Source organism: Hipposideros armiger, unplaced genomic scaffold, assembly GCF_001890085.2.
Source record: "Hipposideros armiger isolate ML-2016 unplaced genomic scaffold, ASM189008v1 scaffold_373, whole genome shotgun sequence".
Lineage (NCBI taxonomy): Eukaryota > Metazoa > Chordata > Mammalia > Chiroptera > Hipposideridae > Hipposideros > Hipposideros armiger.
Window position 1 is genome coordinate 1,042,180 of NW_017731723.1, and position 19,049 is coordinate 1,061,228.

Below are 19,049 nucleotides of genomic sequence, written 5' to 3' on the forward strand. Positions count from 1 at the left end.
TAAACCAGACAGTAGCCCCAATCTTATTTTGTATAGTCATAGCTAAACCTGGCGAGAAACACCTAGCTCACCTCCCCTGAGCGCCCTCCCCGCCTTCCCTAAGTTGTCAGGCCTTCCCCTCTATCTCTGTAATTCCCATTTTTTATCATGGTCCTCAGATGGCCTTGGACATCCCTACTGCCCAAGTGCCACTGAGGTGTGTGGAGGATGGGTAGGAAAGAATGGCGGGGAGAATTCAAGAAATAGCCCTGTGGGAATGGAGGTGGAATGAAAGATTGAGGCAGAGGCAGAGAAATCAGACTGGGACAGCAGTGGAGCCCATAGCATTTCTGAGAAGACAGGCCACAACAATGAAGCATGTGAGTTATAAAGCAGTCTGGCTCTGAGGGAGAACAAGAGTGGTGAAGGGGCGGGGGGATTCTCAGAGGATTTCCTGGAAGGGCAGAGCTTGAGCTCAGCCCAGAAGGATGGACAGGAGTTCCAGTGGGCAGAGGGGCCAGGATGAGCAAGTACTTCTAACAGAAAACATTCCCTTCTCCTCAGGCTGCGTCCTTTCTGTGTTTTGCCACCTGACAAGGTGTTTTTGCTCCCCGAGGAAGGGAGCTAAGAGCTTGCTTCCCTCATCCTCACTTCTATTTCAGGCTCCAATGACATCTATGTCTGAAGGCTCCTAAGTTCGGGAGAGAGGAATCCACTTGTCAGTACTGTGTAGCACCCGCAGCCTGGGCACCAGGAGGCATGAGGATCTGCAATAAACTCTCAGGGTCTTGATCTCCACATCTGTACAATTGGCATAGTGGTACCTAGTTGCTTACCTGATGCAAATTTACAGAAAACTACTCTATGTAAGACCCCTTTGGAGGTACCAGCATCTAAGGGAAGCCCTTGCCTTTGGGACATACACAAGGCCAGACAGCTCCTGATTCCAGCCTGTGTTTAGGCCCTAAGAGCTACACAGAGTCTATGCAGGGAAGCAGTATTGGGTAGAAGGGTGGAGGTTGACAATCAGGGAAGCTGCCTGTAAAGGGTGGCCCTTGCTGTGACCCAGTAGAGAGAAGGGGTCAAGTTCCAGATAGGACCCAGGTGCCCAGCCAGGACACCCCAGGAAATGCTGAGGATGGATAGGTTTGCTTGGTGGCAGAAGAAGCTATCACCTCTTTCCAGAAAAACAAAGGAAGCCAGGCAATGATTTACAATGAGCCCCTGGTGTCCACCTGGGACTTTGTGAGGGGCAGGTATGCAGAAGAGGCACGGAATGTGTTTGTTCACCTGTCTTTAGCAGAAGCATAAGGGTGGAAACATTCTCCCAACACGCCATCCACAGCCAAGCTGAACTGCACCCGTGGTTACTGAGGCGCCCTTTGCTGACCTCTATTGACTGATGGCGCAGGGTTTCCATGCCTCATGTCCAACCAGGTAAATATTTATTGAAGTGATTGGGCGTCCTAATTAAGAGATTTGTGCCCTTCCTCTCTTTCCTTTTTAAGGATTCATAGCAGAGGCTTAGGAGATTAAGAAATATTTTGCTGGTATTAATGCATCCAACTTCACGAGGGTGAGGCCCAGGCTGCGAGAAAGATCCAGGCCAGTGGAGGGAATGGCTCTGGGTCAGCCTGGATGATTAAGGCAGGACTCTTACCAAGCACACTGGTCTTTCATGGTGGGTCAGGTGGGGGGAGAAGAAGGGAGTGGGTATTTATTTGCCTGACAGCTTTGATTTTTACTTCCAAATATGCTCTCAACTTTCTATCCTTTCAGTAAATGCATTCATAAATCTGTGTTTGTCACATACATATAATAATAGTGAAGAGTTTGTTTATCCAGTGTGTTCACATACATGGGTGGTTCTCAACTGGAAGTGATTTTGCTCCCAAAGGGACATTGGACAATATCTGGAGACATATTTGGTTGTCACAACTCAGGGTAGGGGTCATCTGGTGGATACAGGCCAGGGATGCCTGTGAACATCCTACAGTGCACAGAACAGCCCCCACCACAAATTATCTGGTTCCAAATACCAATAGTCCTGAGGCTGAAGAACGCTGACATACACTATCTCATCTAATCTTAACAAGTAGGGTAGTTCTCTATGTCCCTAGTTTGCAGATGAGCAAACCGAAACAAAAGAAGGAAAACATCACATGTGCAGGCAGGGAAGGAGTTGAGGTTGCTGAACTCAGACCCTCTACCTTCAAACTCTTTAGTAGGGTCTTTAGACCCCATTTCTTCTCTTTTCTCTATTCTCAGTGCTCTCTATACTATAAGTCATTCAAGTCAACTGGCTCTGGGATCCTACCTTATGTAGAGTTTAAGCCAATTTAAAGGTTGCCTTAAATGAGCAATTATGGAGTCATTGAAATGAAGTCTCTGTGTGAAGATCTGGCTTTAGACAAGGTCCTGAGACCCCCCTGGTAACTCCTACAAGTGGGAACAACAAGTGTGGGCCCTCTGGATGTCTGTGTCACGCTGGAAAATAGGAAAGCAGCTGTTGGCCCAGCTCTGACAGACGTCAGACAGAAGGCTAAAGAGGATAAGATTGTATGCAGTTTGGGGGGAGGGGTAGCCCAGGAATGGTGTATACTTTGCCTTCTTTGGGGGTGCCCTTCCTGAGGTTCTGCATAAAGGAGTCTGGGGCAACCAGAGAAGGGTAGGCTAGGGAAAGGGGGCAACCAGTGAAGAGTATAGGCTAGGGATGGGAAGCAACCAGACAGGGATAGGCTAGGGAAGGGGTTGGGAGGCAGAGAGAAAAGGGTGATGGGCACTCTGCAAGTCCAGGCTGCAGGTAGGCCCTGGAATTCTAGGAACATGGAGAGATGGGGGCAGGAGAAGTGAGAGGGGGCTTCAGTTGTAAGAAAGGGGGAAATAAGGCAAATAGACCATTTCAGATTTTGACGTTGGAATAAAATTGCAGAGAGACTCATTTTGAAAGTATGGAAATTTAACTTATTATCTGAGCACTAACCCACTGCAAAACATCTACAGAACCAAGCAAGGTGCAAACACATCCAATACCACCTTACTTTTGTGTTTTTAGCTTAAAGCACTATCATATCTATGGACTCACAGGCAAGACACAACAGGTAGAGCTGGGAAAATTATCCCCACTTAACAGATAAAAAAACTGAGGACCAGAGACATTTAAGTGTTCACCCCCATACAAGTTGATAATGGTGAGTTTCGCCAGAATTGGGTCTTCTAACATTGAAATGAATTCTTTCCATAAACCAGCAGGTTTTCAAATTGTGCTCTAAGGAGGTCCTGGGATTTGCAGAAATTGATGGAGAGGAGAAGCAGAGAGAGTGGCTGTGGGGATCCCCTCCCCCACCTCAATCAGAGCAACTCCAATTTTTACCTGTTTTATAGGTTGGGTTCTACAAAATATTTTATTTGGCGGGGAAGAGGGGAGGTTCTGGGACTAAAAAGAAGTTTAAGAATCACTAAACTACACAGTATCTGTCCAGACATTCTCAGCTGTGACCACAGGGTTTTCTCCTGCTTAGAGAGAAGGGCTGCAGAAGTTCCAGGTATCGAGGGGTCTTGACGATGCCTTAGAGCGGAAGGCCTTGTGTTGTCTTCACTCCTAGGGAGCCTTTTAGCTCAAATTCCACCTCCCATTGGCTCTAGTGAAATGGCCTAAGAAAAAGGGGAGACTCAGAGAGGCTGAGGGCTGTATTCACACTCCCAGAGCAGGTGGGATGGCCAGGCAGCCCAGAAGGGGAAAGCTGCAGATTATTTTGGGCCCCCTCTCTCCCTGCCCACCCCCCTTTTTACAGAGGAGAAAAGAGAGACCCAGAGAGACCCAATGACCTGCTCAAGTTACATAGTTTATGCATGGTAGACCTGCGATTACACACCAGCCCTGTCTAGCTGCAGAGCTGGTGCCCATAACCATTGCACTACCCTACCCAATACCACCCTGCCTCATCAGCCCACCATTTCTACATGCCTGGAAGGTGACAGAATATAATAATGCTCTGCTCTGGGCTAAGCAGGGGCCTGCACTTTCTGATACCTCATCTAATTTTTTATCTTGGCCCCCTGCCACTGATCGTCCATCCCAGCCTCCTTACTAGGCACCTTCCTGCGCTGCAGAGGCTGACAGCTAAATATCACACTTCTAGACTCCTTTACTGCCAGGGCTTGAATGAGATGAGAATATGGCTCTACAATTGGATGTTCCCAAGCAAGACTGCAAAGCAGCAGTATGGCAAGGGTCACCTTTGGCTATCCCAGTCATTTTTGATGATGACATGTTTATGGAGATGCTGGGTTTTTCTGCACCCATGTTCCCGTGTCTAGTCACTAGCTTCATGAATGTTAAGGGAACGTTGTGGCGGGGGTGGAGGGCTGGTGCAGCTTTCTAAGCTCTGAACCTTGGTGACAGCAGGTATGCTTGAAGTTAGAGGTTCTAAAGGTAGCCATCTATTTCCCCATCTTCCTGACCGTGCTAGAACAGGCAGCTCTCCCCACGAGAATTCCCCCCACAAGACTTCCCTACGTGGAAAGTTTCATATCCACATGGATAGTGGATATGACACCAAAAGCAAAGGCAACAAAAGCAAACATAGACAAATGGAATTACATCAAACCTAAAAACTTCTGCACATCGAAGGAAATAATCAACAGATTGAAAAGGCAACCTATGGAATGGGAGAAAATATCTGCAAATCATATATCTGATAACAGGCTAAGATGCAGAATATATAAAGAACTCCTACAACTTGACAATAGAAAATAAATAAGCTAATTAAAAAATGGACAAAGTATTTGAGTAGACATTTTTCCAAGGAAGATATACAAGTAGCCAACATGCATATGAAAAGATGCTCAACATCACTAATCATTAGAGAAATGAAATAAAAACTAAAATGAGATATAACCTTACCCCATTAGGATGGCCAGTTTTAAAACATAGAGAAAATAACATGTTGGTGATGGTGTAGAAAAATTCAAACCCTTGTGCACTGTTGGTGGGAATGTAAAATAGTGCAGCCCCTATGGAAAACAGTATGGAGGTTCCTCAAAAAATTAAAAATAGACCTGCCCTCTGACCCAGCAATTCCAATTCTGGGTATATGCTCCAAAACACTGGAAGCAGGACCTTAAGAGATATTTGCAAGCCTATGTTCACTGAAGCATAATTCACAATAGCCAAGAAGTAGAACCAACTTAAATGTCCATCTACAGATGAATGGATAAATAAAGGGTGATATATATATACACAATGGAATATTACCCAGTCTTAAAGAAGAAGGAATCCCTGTCACATGCTACCTACGGTATGGATAAACCTTGAGGACATTACACTAAGGGGAATAAGCCAGTCCCAAAAAGACAGGTGTTACCGGCCAAGAGAGGCCTCCCCCAAAGAATTTTAAGTTTTCTTTCCTATAGAAATGTTAAGTATAGAAATGTTAAGTCTCCTCCCTAGTTTCTTAGTTTCTTAGCTCTTGGCTTTGATTACTTTTCTAACCAGTTTGCGAATACTAGACTAAAGATTGCTCCTAGCCTGAATCCTAAAGTTCTATCCCCCTGCTTCTTGATTGCTTTGTAAATCAGTTTCTGAATCCTAAACAATAGAAGTCTCCTGCTTCAGATAACTTTTTGAAAGCCTGTGACTTCCTAATATCCCCCAGGCCAGTAAACTAAATGCCAAACCCATTCTGGGCCCAGACAACTGAAGCCACCTGAGTGACAGGCTGAATGGCCACAGGCTTCATGAGAGCTAACAGATTTATTAATTAAAATCTATTTTTCCTCATTCAGGAACTTTGGGGATACAAAGGATACCCCAACAAAATTGCTGGTCACAACCAAAGAAGCCAACGCGGTCTTCCAGGCGGAGCTCGAGACCCCTTCCTCTCATCTGAGATCAGCTAGAGCGTGAGTTCCGTGAACCCCCCAATAGGCAGGGACAGCTCTACGACCCTGCCCAGCAGGAAGCAGATACAGAAGAAGAGACCTCCTGTCTCTCAGCTTCCCATAGAGATTTCATGGGGGTCACGTCTCTCAAGGGGAAGGCTAGGTAGGCAGATAGAGGCAGACATTGGGTCTCTGCATTCCTGCACGTCCCACAGAATGTGACCTCCCGGTGACCTCCCCTCTCCACCTGAAACTTCTTTTCATTGTAACTATCTACCCCTAAAACAAATGGGTACAACTAGACCAGACCAGTCCCTCGCACCTGTGCAGTACACCCTGTCAATCACAGGTGCCAATCAAGTGGTCCCATGCCCTTAGGGGAACAGCCCATTCTAGAGAAGGGATAAAAACCCTAAGTCCTGGGAAATTTGAGACTTTTTCCCTTTTTCTCTTTTTTGGACGCCCTGCTCTCTTGACTGCTTATTCCTTTTCGAGCCCTTTGAGTCTCACCCTTGTGCGTTTCCTACTCCAAACACTTTGGAATGTAATTTCTTTTTTAATAATGGGCCTTGAGCTATTCTCTACCGCTAGGGCCTACTTCTACTCTTTGAAATGTATTATCTTTTCAAATAAACTACTTTTTCAGCGCTTTACTCTGGCATCTCGTTCAATTCCTTGCTCGAGTTGCCAAGGACCTGGATTTCGCGCCGAAAAGGGCCCACTTTCCGACAACACAGGTACTGTGTGATTCCACTTACATGAGGTATCCAGAGTAGTCAAACTCATAGAAACAGAAAGTAGAGTGGTGGTTGCCAGGGGCTGGGGGCAGGGGGAAATGAACTGTTGTTTAATGGGTACAGAGTTTCACTTTTGCAGGATGAAAAAGTTCTAGAGATCAGTTGCACAGCAATACGAACAGTTAACACCACTGAGCTGTATGCTTAAAAATGGTTAAGATGGTAAATCTTATGGTACGTGGTAAAGTAAAAATGAAACAAAGAGGCCCCCCCCTCCCCCCAGGTGAGTTCTGCAGAGCCCCAGGCCTGGTTCCTGGAGGCCCAGGCCCCAGCCCTCTCCTCTAGCCCTTCCAGGGGGTGTCTTAAATGCTAGTTCCTTCCACTAAATGTTGTCTCTGTCACATAGCTAGAGTGGCCCCTGTTCCTTGCACCTGAGTCCTGACTGGAACACTCCTGCTTCTTTCAGCAAACCTCCGGACTGTGCCAGTCTCAGTCTGACTTGGGCTTTGGGGGTGTTTTGTTTTTCCTTGCTGTTTACCTGGTTCACAAGAATAGTGATTGAAAATAACAATGACTCTTGGCTATCAAGTCTGAGCATAAACAGATGAATGTGTGCAACCTAGCAGGGGGCACAGTCTACCATGCAGAGCGTAAGTGCTATTGAAAGACAGCTGGGGTGGAATCCAGACTCTCCTGGTTCTCTTTTTGCTGTGGGACCTTGGGCAATGCACTTGTTTGGCCAAGCCTCAGTTTTCTCATCTGTAAAATGGGGATATTAATAGTGCCTTCCTGACAGGGTGGTTGTGAGAATTAAGTGGATAACCCCAGCTGGCAGCACGCTTTCAATGACTTTTAGTGATTCTGAATGAATAAGGGCATATCAGCTGCTTTGTCTCAGGGTGTTCAGACCCCTCAGCCTCTTTTTTCTATGTCCAAACTTGCACACTGTTTTACTGGAGCCAGATTCTCTGCTCCCACAACTTAAATATGTCTCACATTTGTGGGAGACATGGAAAAAAGGGACGCTGGGAACTCAGAGGCTCAAACGCTGGTGGTCAATGTTAATCAGAGGGCCCTTGGAGTCCTTGAAAAGGGAGACCACAAAGGGGGGTGGCTGGGTGGGTTTTCAGAGGGTCACACGTATGTGTGTGTGTGTGTGTGTGTGTGTGTGTGTGTGTGTGTGCGCGCGCGTGCGTGCGTGTGTTGGATGGATGGGGTTGAGGAATTGCTCATCCAGGGCTAGCGAGAGCCTGACATGGAGACAGCCCTTGCCCATTCCCTGCAGCCTCCTACCCTATAGAGGGGCAAAACTCAGAAAGACACTGGGAACCAGAGCCAGGCTGCCCCCTCAATCGGCAATGCAGGGATCCCCTTTTAACTAATGATGAGCATGTCTTCTCCAACCCAATTAACTGCAGCCTCATAACTCCTAACTAAGACAAGAAAGAGGCCAGGCCCACACAGAGGAAGAGCAAAGCCCACATCACTGTGCCTAGAGGCCTGGGCTTCAGATAGAGTCTGCAGGGAAAGACTAGCAGTACTCTGTTGGTTGAGATTTGCAGAATTGAAGGCTGGAGCAGATTTGGTCATCAACGCACAGAGGGAACTGTGATCGTGGCCCCCCTGCCAGATGTTAAGTCAACAGGCCTGATTTTGTAAAGGGCTTCCCAAAAGGAGCTGAAGGAGGCCAAGTGACATGACCTTTCCTGGGGGATGCTAAAATCACTGACAACTGACTACTAAACTAAGCTGTTTACACAGTTGTCTCACCAAACTGTATTGCACTTGCTGTGTGGGGGCTGCTGCCCAGACTTCCCTCAGGACCCAAGTGCCCATGCCCCGGCTGAAGGGAGTATTGGGGGCTGACAGTGTTGAGCTGACTCCCCCTCCTGGAACTGCCCTCAGTAAAGGACAGCCACCTTGCCCAATGTCACACTTCCTCCAGGAAAGCCTGAGTCCAATGACAGGTGGGACATGGGGATACAAAGGCCCAGAGCCCTAGCCTCAGTTGGGGGCAGCTCTGAAAGGCCAGCCCAGCTCCAGAGCTGCCTCTCCCAGGGGTCAGGTTGGCTGAGACCTCTGTGTGGCAGCATCACAGCCCTACTCTCGTCTGCTGTTCTGTCTCCTTGGAAGGTACTGACCCTGAGAGCACTGCTCAATAACCCCCTGCATAACAGTCTTCACCCTACCATTGTCACATGGAGCAAATAGAAATACAGGACACCCATTTACATTTGAATTTCGGTTAAACAATGAATACATTTTTGAGTATAAGTGTGTCCCAAATATTACATGGGACATACTTATATTAAAAAAAAAAATCCTTCGCTGTTTATCTGGAATTCGAATTTAACTAGGTGTCCCATATTTTATTTGGCAACCCTGCTCCATCTCAGAGTCTGCTCTTTGGAGAATCTGACCTATAAGAAGCCCCAAGAAGTGGCAATATCGTTGCCTTGTTTTAGAAACAAAACAGCTTCAAAGAAGTTACAGTCATCTAAGTGACCCTGGTTATTAGGGGAAGAGTGAAACAACAAAAGCCATGTATTCAGGAGCTGGATCAGCTGGATTGGGCTGGGGGCGCAGAAATTCCCCCACCATTTTCAGAGCCTCCCCTCTAAGTGGGCTTGCGGCTCCGGAGGAGAGGGTTCCCCTCCGGGTTTTCCAACTAGCCTTCCCAGGGCAAGGCTGAACCACCCTGGGGAAGAACATTTTAATCAGCCACCTTGTCTCTGCCTCCTTTGGCCTTTGCTTTCATTGTCGAGTCTGTGTCAATAGCTGGAAATCCAGGCAGAAGCACAAGAAGACATTTTGCTCCTTCCCAAGCAGAAATCTCACAAAGGGCAGGGCTCCCCTCTTTACAAGAAAAACAAACAGGTCTCTAGGCTCCCAGGGGCTGTGGGGGGGGAGCTGGGATGGAGAGAGGCTTGGGGGCTGGGGTGGGCAGCCAGCTGGCTCAGCCTGGCCCGGGCTCCCACTCTCACTAGCTTCCCATTTCCATCTGCCTTTTCCTCGTGCACATCCGCACTGCAGGGAACCCCCACAGGCTTCCCCTCTCCTCTGGAGAGGGGGGCTGGCTTGAGGCTCTGGATTGTTCAGCGGGGACATAGCAATTCCACCCCATCCCTCCCTGGGAGCCAGTGAGACTGGTAAGACACATCGGGTTCTGCCATCCGCTGCTTCAAACCCTTCCATAGCTCCTGTGGCCATTTGTGGTATATTTTCACACCTTTGCCTTGGCCTGCCTGTTCCCTCTACCTGGAATGCCCTTTCTTCTCTGTTTGAGCTAATGGATCCCACCCACTCTTCAAGGCCCCTTTTCTAGGAAGCCTTCACTGTCCCCCTACCCCCACCCCGCCCAGTGGTCAGAATGAGTCATTGCCCCTCTAGGCTCCTGCCCCATCTTTGCTGATGTCTGATGTCCTCCCCCTCAGGGTGCCCTGCCCTGTGGTTAGCTGGGCATGTGGGTCTCTCCCCTTGGGCAGTGAGCATTCATCTGACCTTTGTGAAGTGTTTTTCAGTTCATAAAGTCACTGTCACATTCATGCTCCTTTGTAGCTCTCTTGGATAGACATCACTGTCCCCATTTTTAAAATGATGCAGTAGAGGCCTAGACAGTTTTGTGGTGTGTCCGGGTCAGGTAGCTACTAACTGAAGAACAGGACTCAGCTACCCAGATCTTCTTAGTCAAACGCCAGTGCTGTTTCCACCAAAGGCTGGACTTACCATCTTATGTGGAAAAAACAAAACAAAACACCTAGCTCGGTGGGTAGGCACACAGTAGGAGCTCATTAAATGCTGAATTAATTGCAGTGAAGCAGAGATTTTGCAAAAATTTGGACATGTCTAATGGCTTTCAATAACACTGAGAGGAACCCCTTCCTCTGTCCTCTCCCCACCCCATGGCTGCCCCAGCTCCTGGGAGGGTATGGGGATGCTAGGGTAGGAGTTCCACTTCCGGTTCTGCTTCCTCTTTAACCGGAATGCCTGGCCGGGTGACTGGGAGGTCAGCTTCTGGGGAGTACAATAAGAAGCTACCATCATTGTGCCATCGATGATGACACCAAGCGGAACTGGGATTGAGGCTCATGCAGTCTGGGGAAGGGGAGGCATAAGAGGTGCTTTCCGCTGCTGGGGTGGCCCCTGCATCACCCGCTTACCTGGGCGAGAAGCAGACTTGGAATCTCCCACCCTAGGACAGGGCCTGCGTGAAGGCTTCCACCTCAATCTTCTCAAGTGAGCAACAGTTTCCTCAGGGAATCATGATGTCTCCACCTTCCAGGTCGACCCCAAATCCCATCTCTTGTCACTTCCTCTACTGCCACCAGCAGGTCCAAGCTACCATATGTCTCAAAACCCCAGCAAGCTTTTTTTTTTGTTAATTGGGGAATTGGGGGATGGGAACAGCGCTGGGGAATTGGGGAAGGAGACAGACAAGTTGCTGTCCTTTTGTTCTTCAGTCTAGTTGTGGAGGATGTTGCTTCACTGGCCCATGTTGGCACCATCATTGCTCTCTTCCCGGGCGAGGCAGATCAGTCACCGGCTTCTGGACGGCCGCTCACTGCGGCTGCTGGCCACTCATGCTGCCTGCTGGCTACACACGGTAGCCCATGGCAACCCACTGCCACAGGGGTTGCAGCCTATGCTGTCACCAGCGACTCATGGCAACCTAGCTCCAGGTTGAGCTATTGTTCAGCATCTTAGCTGTAGAGGGCAGTGTCACTGGCCCTCATATGTGGGATCCGAACCGGGGCCCTCTGTGTCCCAAGCCAGCTCTTAACCAACGTGCCACTCGGCCGGCCCCCCAGCAAGCTTTTGTGTTTCTACCCTTCTACCTCTCCACGTAGTCTGCTCTTAACAGAGAAGTCAGGGTGATCAGGACATTCTGTTGCTCCAAACCCGGCCCAGCTCCCCATTTCTCTCCAAGGAAAGCACAGGTCCTTCCAGTGGCCCACCAGGCCCTCCCTGAGCCGCCCCCATTACCCTCCACCCCACTCACTCCGCCGACCTACTCCTCTGTACCAGACGCACTCCTGCCTCTGGGCCTTCACTCTGGCTCTTCCCTCTACCTGGAAGGCTCTTTCCCCAGAAATCCACTTGGCTGACTTTCTCTCCTCCTTCAAATTGTTGCTAAAAACCCCACCTTCTCAACAAGGCCCATCCTGGCTAGCCAATTTAATACCGAAGTCAGCCCCATGCTGTTCCCCACCTCTCCTGACACCCTTCCGTGCTCTATTTTTTTTTTTCTATGGTAGGACTGTCACCTTCAGCACAAACCTCGTGCTGATTGTCTGTCTCCTGCCATGGGATGTCAAGTCCATGAGGCCAGGACTCTGCCTTGCTCTCTTCTGTGGCCCTCAAACAGTGTCTTATAGGTGGTATGTACTCAATCCCTATTTGGGTATTGAATGCAATCTGTAAATGTGGGTGAAAATAGTCCCTATATAATTGGGCTGTGCCAGAACTAAATGAGTCTATTAAGGACACTTAGCTTAGTGCCTGGCACGTGGTAAGTGCTCAGTGAATGTTCTTATAATGAATATGGTAAAATGAATGGTTTAGAAAGATCGAGGGTGCATCTCTGGTGAAACAGGGAAGGGTACTCCTACCCTCCTCTTTCCTGCTTCTGAGGCCTGGGGACCCTTTCTGTGAGTGGGACCTCAGCAGACGGAGACCTGGCCTTCTCCCCCACAGTTGCCTCCTAAGCCCCTGTCTTCCCTGGGAGAGTGAGGGTAGGGGGCTCGTCTGGTGGAGAATCCTAGAACAACCTAGCTTGAAGGAACTCAGGTCCGCTAATCCAAGCCCTGTGTTTGTTTCATAGGGGAACACCGAAGTCCTGTGTGGGAAACGGACTAGAGTAGACCAAGGTCAGAGAGAATGAATCTGATGCAAAATCTGGGTCCTTCTCACTCTAATTCCGGCAACTGTGTGTTTGGAATCCCAAAGCAGGAGTCAATATCTGGCAAAAAACTTTTTAAAAAACTGGCTTGTGAAATGTTTTAACATGCAAAGCCTTACACAGGCATTTTCAATCTTTGTTTGATTGTACTTACAATAAAATACCTTTGTTGCAGAGAATAAAATGATAGGGAATTTAAAGTGTCCCAGAAAGTCTTAGCTATGTGGTTGTGTATTTGCGGTTTTCATTTCCATAGACATAGATTGAGGATCTATTATGTGCAACTCTTGGAGACAGAGAAATAGCAGATGCATTCTTTGCCTTCTAAGAGTTCTCCAGCTGGGACTGGGAGAGGTCAGGGACATGGTGTGAAAGAGCACCAGGATAATCCAGTAATTATTCTCCTTGGAATTGACCAAAATGAGTTGGAAACTCATCCACACACAAATCTGCACATGAATGTTTATACAGTAGGCCTCCCTTTTCCGTGGGGTGTATGTTCCAAGACCCCCAGATCATCCCTGAAACTGCAGAGAGTACCAAACCCTATATATACTGTTTTTCCCTATACATACATGCCTATGATGAAGTCTCATAATTTATAAATTAGGCACAGTAACAGATTAACAACAACTAATAATAAGATAGAACAATTATAATACTATACAAGGTCTGACAATTAAGTTTGTGAACTTGTTGCAATGATATTGCTAAACTTTTTTGATAGCAGAGGGATTATTCATTATGAATTTGTATCAACTGGACAAACAGTTAACCAAGTTTACTATTTGGAAGTGCTGAAAAGGCTTCATGAAAAAATTAGATGACCTGAACTTTTTGCCAACAATTCATAGCTCTTGCATCACGACAATACACCAGTTCACACAACAATGTCTCTGAGGGAGTTTGTAGCCAGTAAACAAATAACTGTATTGGAACACCCTCCCTACTCACCTGATCTGGCCCCCAATGACTTCTTTCTTTACCTGAAGATAATGGAAATAGTGAAAGGAAGACATTTTGATGACATTCAGGACATCAATACGACAGCTCTGACGGCCATTCCAGAAAAAAAGTCCCAAAACTGCTTGGAAGGGTGCACTAGGTGCTGGCTTTGGTGCATAGCTTCCTATGGGGAGTACTTTGAAGGTGACCATAGTGATATTCAGCAATGAGGTATATAGCGCTTTTTCTAGGATGAGTTTGTGAACATAATTGTCAGACCTCGTATCTATACAATGGAATATTATTCAGTGATTCACAAGGAATGAACTAGCCAGACATGAACATCATTCAGGAAACATAAATACATATTGTTGAGTGAAGGTAGCCAATCTGAAAAGGTACACACTGTGTGATTCCACCTATGAGATATCCTAGAAAAGGCGAAACTATGAAGACAAGGAAAAAGATCAGTGCTTGCCAGAAGTTGGGGATGGGGGATAAACAGATGGAGCAGAGGGGATTTTTAGCACTCTTTTGTATGATACTATAATGGTGAATGCATGTTATCATCCATTTGTTCAAACCCATAGAATGCACAACACCAAGAGTGAACCTAATGTAAACTATGGACTTGAGTTTAATAATATATCAAATATTGGCTCGTTAATCTAAAAATGTATCACATTAATGCAAGATGGCAACAATAGGGGAAACCGGGGGAGAGGAGACGAGGAGGTGGATGGAAATGCTATGTACTCTTCTGCTAAATTTTTCTGTAACCCTAAAACTGCTAAAAAAAAAAAAGTCTATAAAAAAATTAAAGAGCACCATGAGGTATGATCACAGAGAAATGCTATGGGAGCAGTTTGGGGTAGGGGATGGGGAGGGCTAGGAAGGGTGGGGATCAGTGATGGGGTCAAGGCCCTGGCATGTGAAGTCAGTGTTTCAAACCCTGCCTCTGCCACTTACCTGCTAGGTAGCCTTAGCCAAGTTATTTAACGTGTCTTAAGCCTCAGACTACTCCTCTTTAAAATGGAGCTAGTGATGCCTATCATGGAATTGTATGAGATTTCAATCAAATTTGAATGAAGCCCTGGGCACTGCTCTTGATGAGAGTTGGTGCTCCTCCTCGTGCCCCTGGAGGAGAGGAGCCATTTCTATGTCTTCAGGGCTCAGGTGGAGTTGGTGGGTGAAGGGGAAGGGAAAAACATGCCAAGCAGAGAAGCAATGGGGACAGAGGCTCGGAGGCTCAGAAAAAGCAGACACAGGTGGTCTGACTTAGCGGAGAAGCGTGTGTGTGGAGGGTGGGGGTGAGGCTGCAGAGGCAAGGGACAAGGTATGCTGGTGTCCTGGGGTGCCATGCCAGGGAGCTTGGGAGTCCTCCTGAGGACAGATGGGAGACACAGGATGACCATCCCTGGAGAGGGCCATGATTGGCTTGGCAGTTTAGAATGATCCCCACAGAAGGATGGCTGAAAGAGAAGGGCAGAGACACAAGACAGGAGATGACAGCAGCAATCCAGCCCAGGGGGCATTTTTCTGGGGCCACTTGAAGTAGTGGGAAGGCTTGGAGTGTGGGGTCTGGCAGCACTGGGTGCGAATCCTCGGAAAGCAGCTTGTCCAAGGTCACACACCAGCTGGTTGTGTGACCCTGGGCAAGCCATGTAACCTCTCAGAGTCTCAGTTTGTTCTTCTGTAAGGATGCCTACTTCCTAGGGTGATCCTCAAGTTGAAAAAAGATGGTAAAAATTACCAGGGTCTGGGGGGCAGGAGATACATGCACAGTATTTAAGCCTCTGACTAGGGAAGGTGAAAGATAAAAATGGCTATAAAATTGGCTGGTTTTGAACAAGGGCTCTGGGGTTTGAATACTGGCTCTCCTACTTACTAGTGTGCAGCCTGGGTCTAGCCACGTCATTTCTGAGTCTCCTCTTTTGTATCTATGAAGGGGACATAATAATATCTATCCTACAAGGTTCTGTGGCATGGTGACCTGGGACCTGGGACTATTGCTGAGCACCCAACACACAGCAAGTCACAAAGACGGGAACGGTGGCCACTATCATCATTAGTATACTCCTTACGGGAATAGAATCAAGAATATTTTTTCTTTTATTTTGATCTTTGTTATCAATGTGTTGTATACACAGTAAGTAACTGTTTTAATAATGGAAATTTTAACTTGTCAAGAGACCACAGGCTGGGAGAAAATATTTGCAAACGATATATCAGATAAAGGAATGTTATCCCAAATATGCAAAGAATTCTTAAAACTCAACAACAAGAAAATGAATAACCCAATTAAAACATGGACAGATCTGAACAGACAACTCACCAAAGAAGATATACAGATGGCAGGAAAGTATTATAAAAAGATGCCCCACGTCATAGGTCATCAAGGAAATACAAATAAAAACAACCAGGAGATACCACTACACACCTATTAGATGGCTGAAATCTGGAACACTGACAACAGCAGATGCTGCAGGAACAGGAACTCATTCACGGGTGGTGGGAATGCAAACTGGTTCAGCCACTTTGCAAAACTAAACACACTCTTAGCATATAATCCAGCAATTGCACTCCTTGGTATTTACCCAGAGAAGTTGAAAACTTATGTCCACACAAAAGCCTGCACATGGGCGTTTATAACAGCTTTATTCATAATTGCCAAAATTTGGAAGCAACCACGATGTCCTTCAGTAGGTGAACGGATAAATAAACTGTGGTCCATCCGGACAATGGAATATTTTTCAGCGCTAAAAGGAAATGAGTTATCAAGACAGGAAAAGACACGGAGGAAGCTTAAATGCATATTACTAGGTGAAAGAAGCCAGTGTGCAAAGTCTCCATACTGTATGATTCCAAGTATATGACATTCTGGAAAAGGCAAAACTATGCAGACAGTAAAAGGATCAGGGGTTATTAGGAGTGTGGGCAGATGGACGAATAGGTGGAGTACAGAGGACTTTTAGGGCAGGTTCAGTCCGGAAGATTAGGAGGGCCAAGGTGCAGGGAACGAGGTCTAGTTGTGAGGGGTAGGGTGGGAAGTGAAGGTGTCCTGTTCTCAAGACCCACCCCACCCCCCACCCCCACCCCACTCAGTCCTTGCTCCTTTGAGTCCTTCCTGTGAGCGGCTGATCCTTCTTGGTGCCTGGTGCTGGGGCGGCTCTCTGCCTACCTGCTGTCATCACCTGGTGCCGCTTTGCCTTGTGCTAGCCTCCTCTAAAATGGGAGTGGAGAGATGCCCCACTGTCCAAGCACTGTCAGGACCAGGCCTTGGGAAGGCCACAAGTGGGGTCTGCACATGACATTCCACCCCTACTCTCCAGCCCGGCTGCCCAGGTGGAGCTCCTCAGGCAGAAGGAGCGGTGAACCAGCAGCTTGTATGCACTTTGGGTCCTGTCACTGAGGGGGAGACAGAGGCACTTCCAGGGGCACCCCATCCATGGTTGCAGGATGCCTGCCGCCCTTTCACCAGATGAAAAGTCAGCATCTGCTCCTGTGAGGATCTAATTGATTGATTCTCTCCTCATTACCTAACACCAGGAACTCTGGGCCCAGGATGTAACCTGGCAGAGCGCTGAGGGGAATAGGAAGATGAAAGAGACCTGTGGTAGCAATCTACACATGCCACGTGCTGGCCGCAGCCCACACCTCCTCCAAGGCCAGCAACCTCCTCGGGTGCCCCTGGCTGGGCTCCTGTCTGGCCCTCCAACCAGCCGTGTGCCTGCCTGCCTCAGGCCTCACACAACAAGGATGGGCTGGAGCTGGCACCCGCTGGCTTGGGGTTGCCCATGCCACTAACATCCTGCCACAGCGCTAGGATTTACACTGTAGAAATGGGCAAACACTGCCAATCAGCTACCCCGCCGCCCCCCAGAGCCAGTTATTAGAAATGTGCCAGCACACCACTCATAAACTGTTCCTTTCACCAGGAACACACTTCCCTCCCCGTTTATACCTCAGGTCTCAGTGCAAATGGGCTTCCTCAGAGAGGCCTTCTCGGCTTCCCGGGCCTGACTGCACCTGCTGTGTCAGGCTCCTTTCTTTTGTCTCTCCTCAGAGTGAAGTAGAATGTGGGACACGTCATGGGGACTCTTCAAGGATGTGGGGGATGCATGGGACCAGTTAAGTCATGACAGCTGTGAGAATGGAAGGAGTGGTGTCATCCTTCTCAGGGGACCTGCGTGTAGCGCTGCGCCTGTCTGCTCTGGTTAGGGGTGATGTCATCTTCCTGCAGCCCTCCTCACAAGAACAGATGATTTTCATTTTTCAGCCGTAATAGCCTCCCATTGCTGCTGTCTCTGGGACAGAGAGGACTCAGGCACATATCCTTTCTTGTCACCAGTGGGACTTTGTCCTCAAGCCTCCAGCGTTGGCTTTTTGCTTTTAGCAAAGCCCTGGAAAGTTGCAACTCGGGTCCTCACATTTGCAGGGCTCCGCTGCTTCCCCAGGCCCTCTCCTCCTCTGGCATCATCCTTCCCTTCCTCTCTGAGGCCCTCCACACTGTCCTCAGTGTCCCCCTGCCCTGCCGCTTGCAAATTGAGCTTCCAAGCTGGGACCTACAGTTAATCATTCACACCTTAGTGAGAGTTGGTGGTGAGGCCCCAGACAGTAGCAGTGGAAAGTCAGTCTTCCTTCCCCCTTTCATCTTCCAGCGCTCAGCCTGGATCTCCTCAGAGATGTTTCTCTGATCAGCCTCCCCATTAGTTTTAGTCATAGGACTTTGTTTATTTTCTTCAGAGCCCTGATCACAAGCTGTGATGTTTATTGATCGACTCCCCTTTTTCTGGCTCATTATCTGTCTACTGGAATGTTAGCTCTAGGAGGGCAAGGAACACGTTTGTCTTCTTTATTTTCACATCCCGGGTACCTGGCCTGTCTGTGATCAATACACACTTCTCAACTGCACAGATGCTTTCCAATCCATGCTCAGATCTGCACTCTGCCCTGCCTGGCTGGATTACCGTAGACAACTCCATTGCTTTGTGCCTCGATGTTCTCATCTGTAAATGAGGAGAATAGTACCCACCCTTCTGGATTTCAAGCTTGTTTGAAGGATCAAATGTGAGGCTGATTAGGAGTTCTGAGCATCTGCAATGTGCTGTTGGGGTGCAAGGGCTCAGTCACAATGGCTGTCCAAATGGCATCTCCCTTCCCTGTCTCCCCTCTGTGTGCAGCAAAGGGGTTAAACTAATTCCAGGTGGCAACCAAGAGCTGAACAGAATAATAACTAACTAACTAATAATAATAACTAAGTATACTTACTATATGTCAGATGCTGTTCTCAGCTCTTTATAGGAATTAACGCATATAATCTTAGAACTACCTTATGAGGTAGGTCCTATCACTATCTCTGTTTTACAGATGAGGAAACTGGGGCACAGAGAGGTTAAGTGACTTGTCCAAATAGTAGAGGTAGGATCAAATTTTAATTATTTTTTTTTTAAAGATTTTTTTTATTGGGGGAATTGGGGGAAGGGGAACAGACACGTTGCTGTCGTCTTGTTCTTCAATCTAGTTGTGGAGGACGTTGCTTCACTGGCCCAAGTTGGCACCATCATTATGCTCTTCCCGGGTGAGGCAGATCAGTCGCCGGCTTC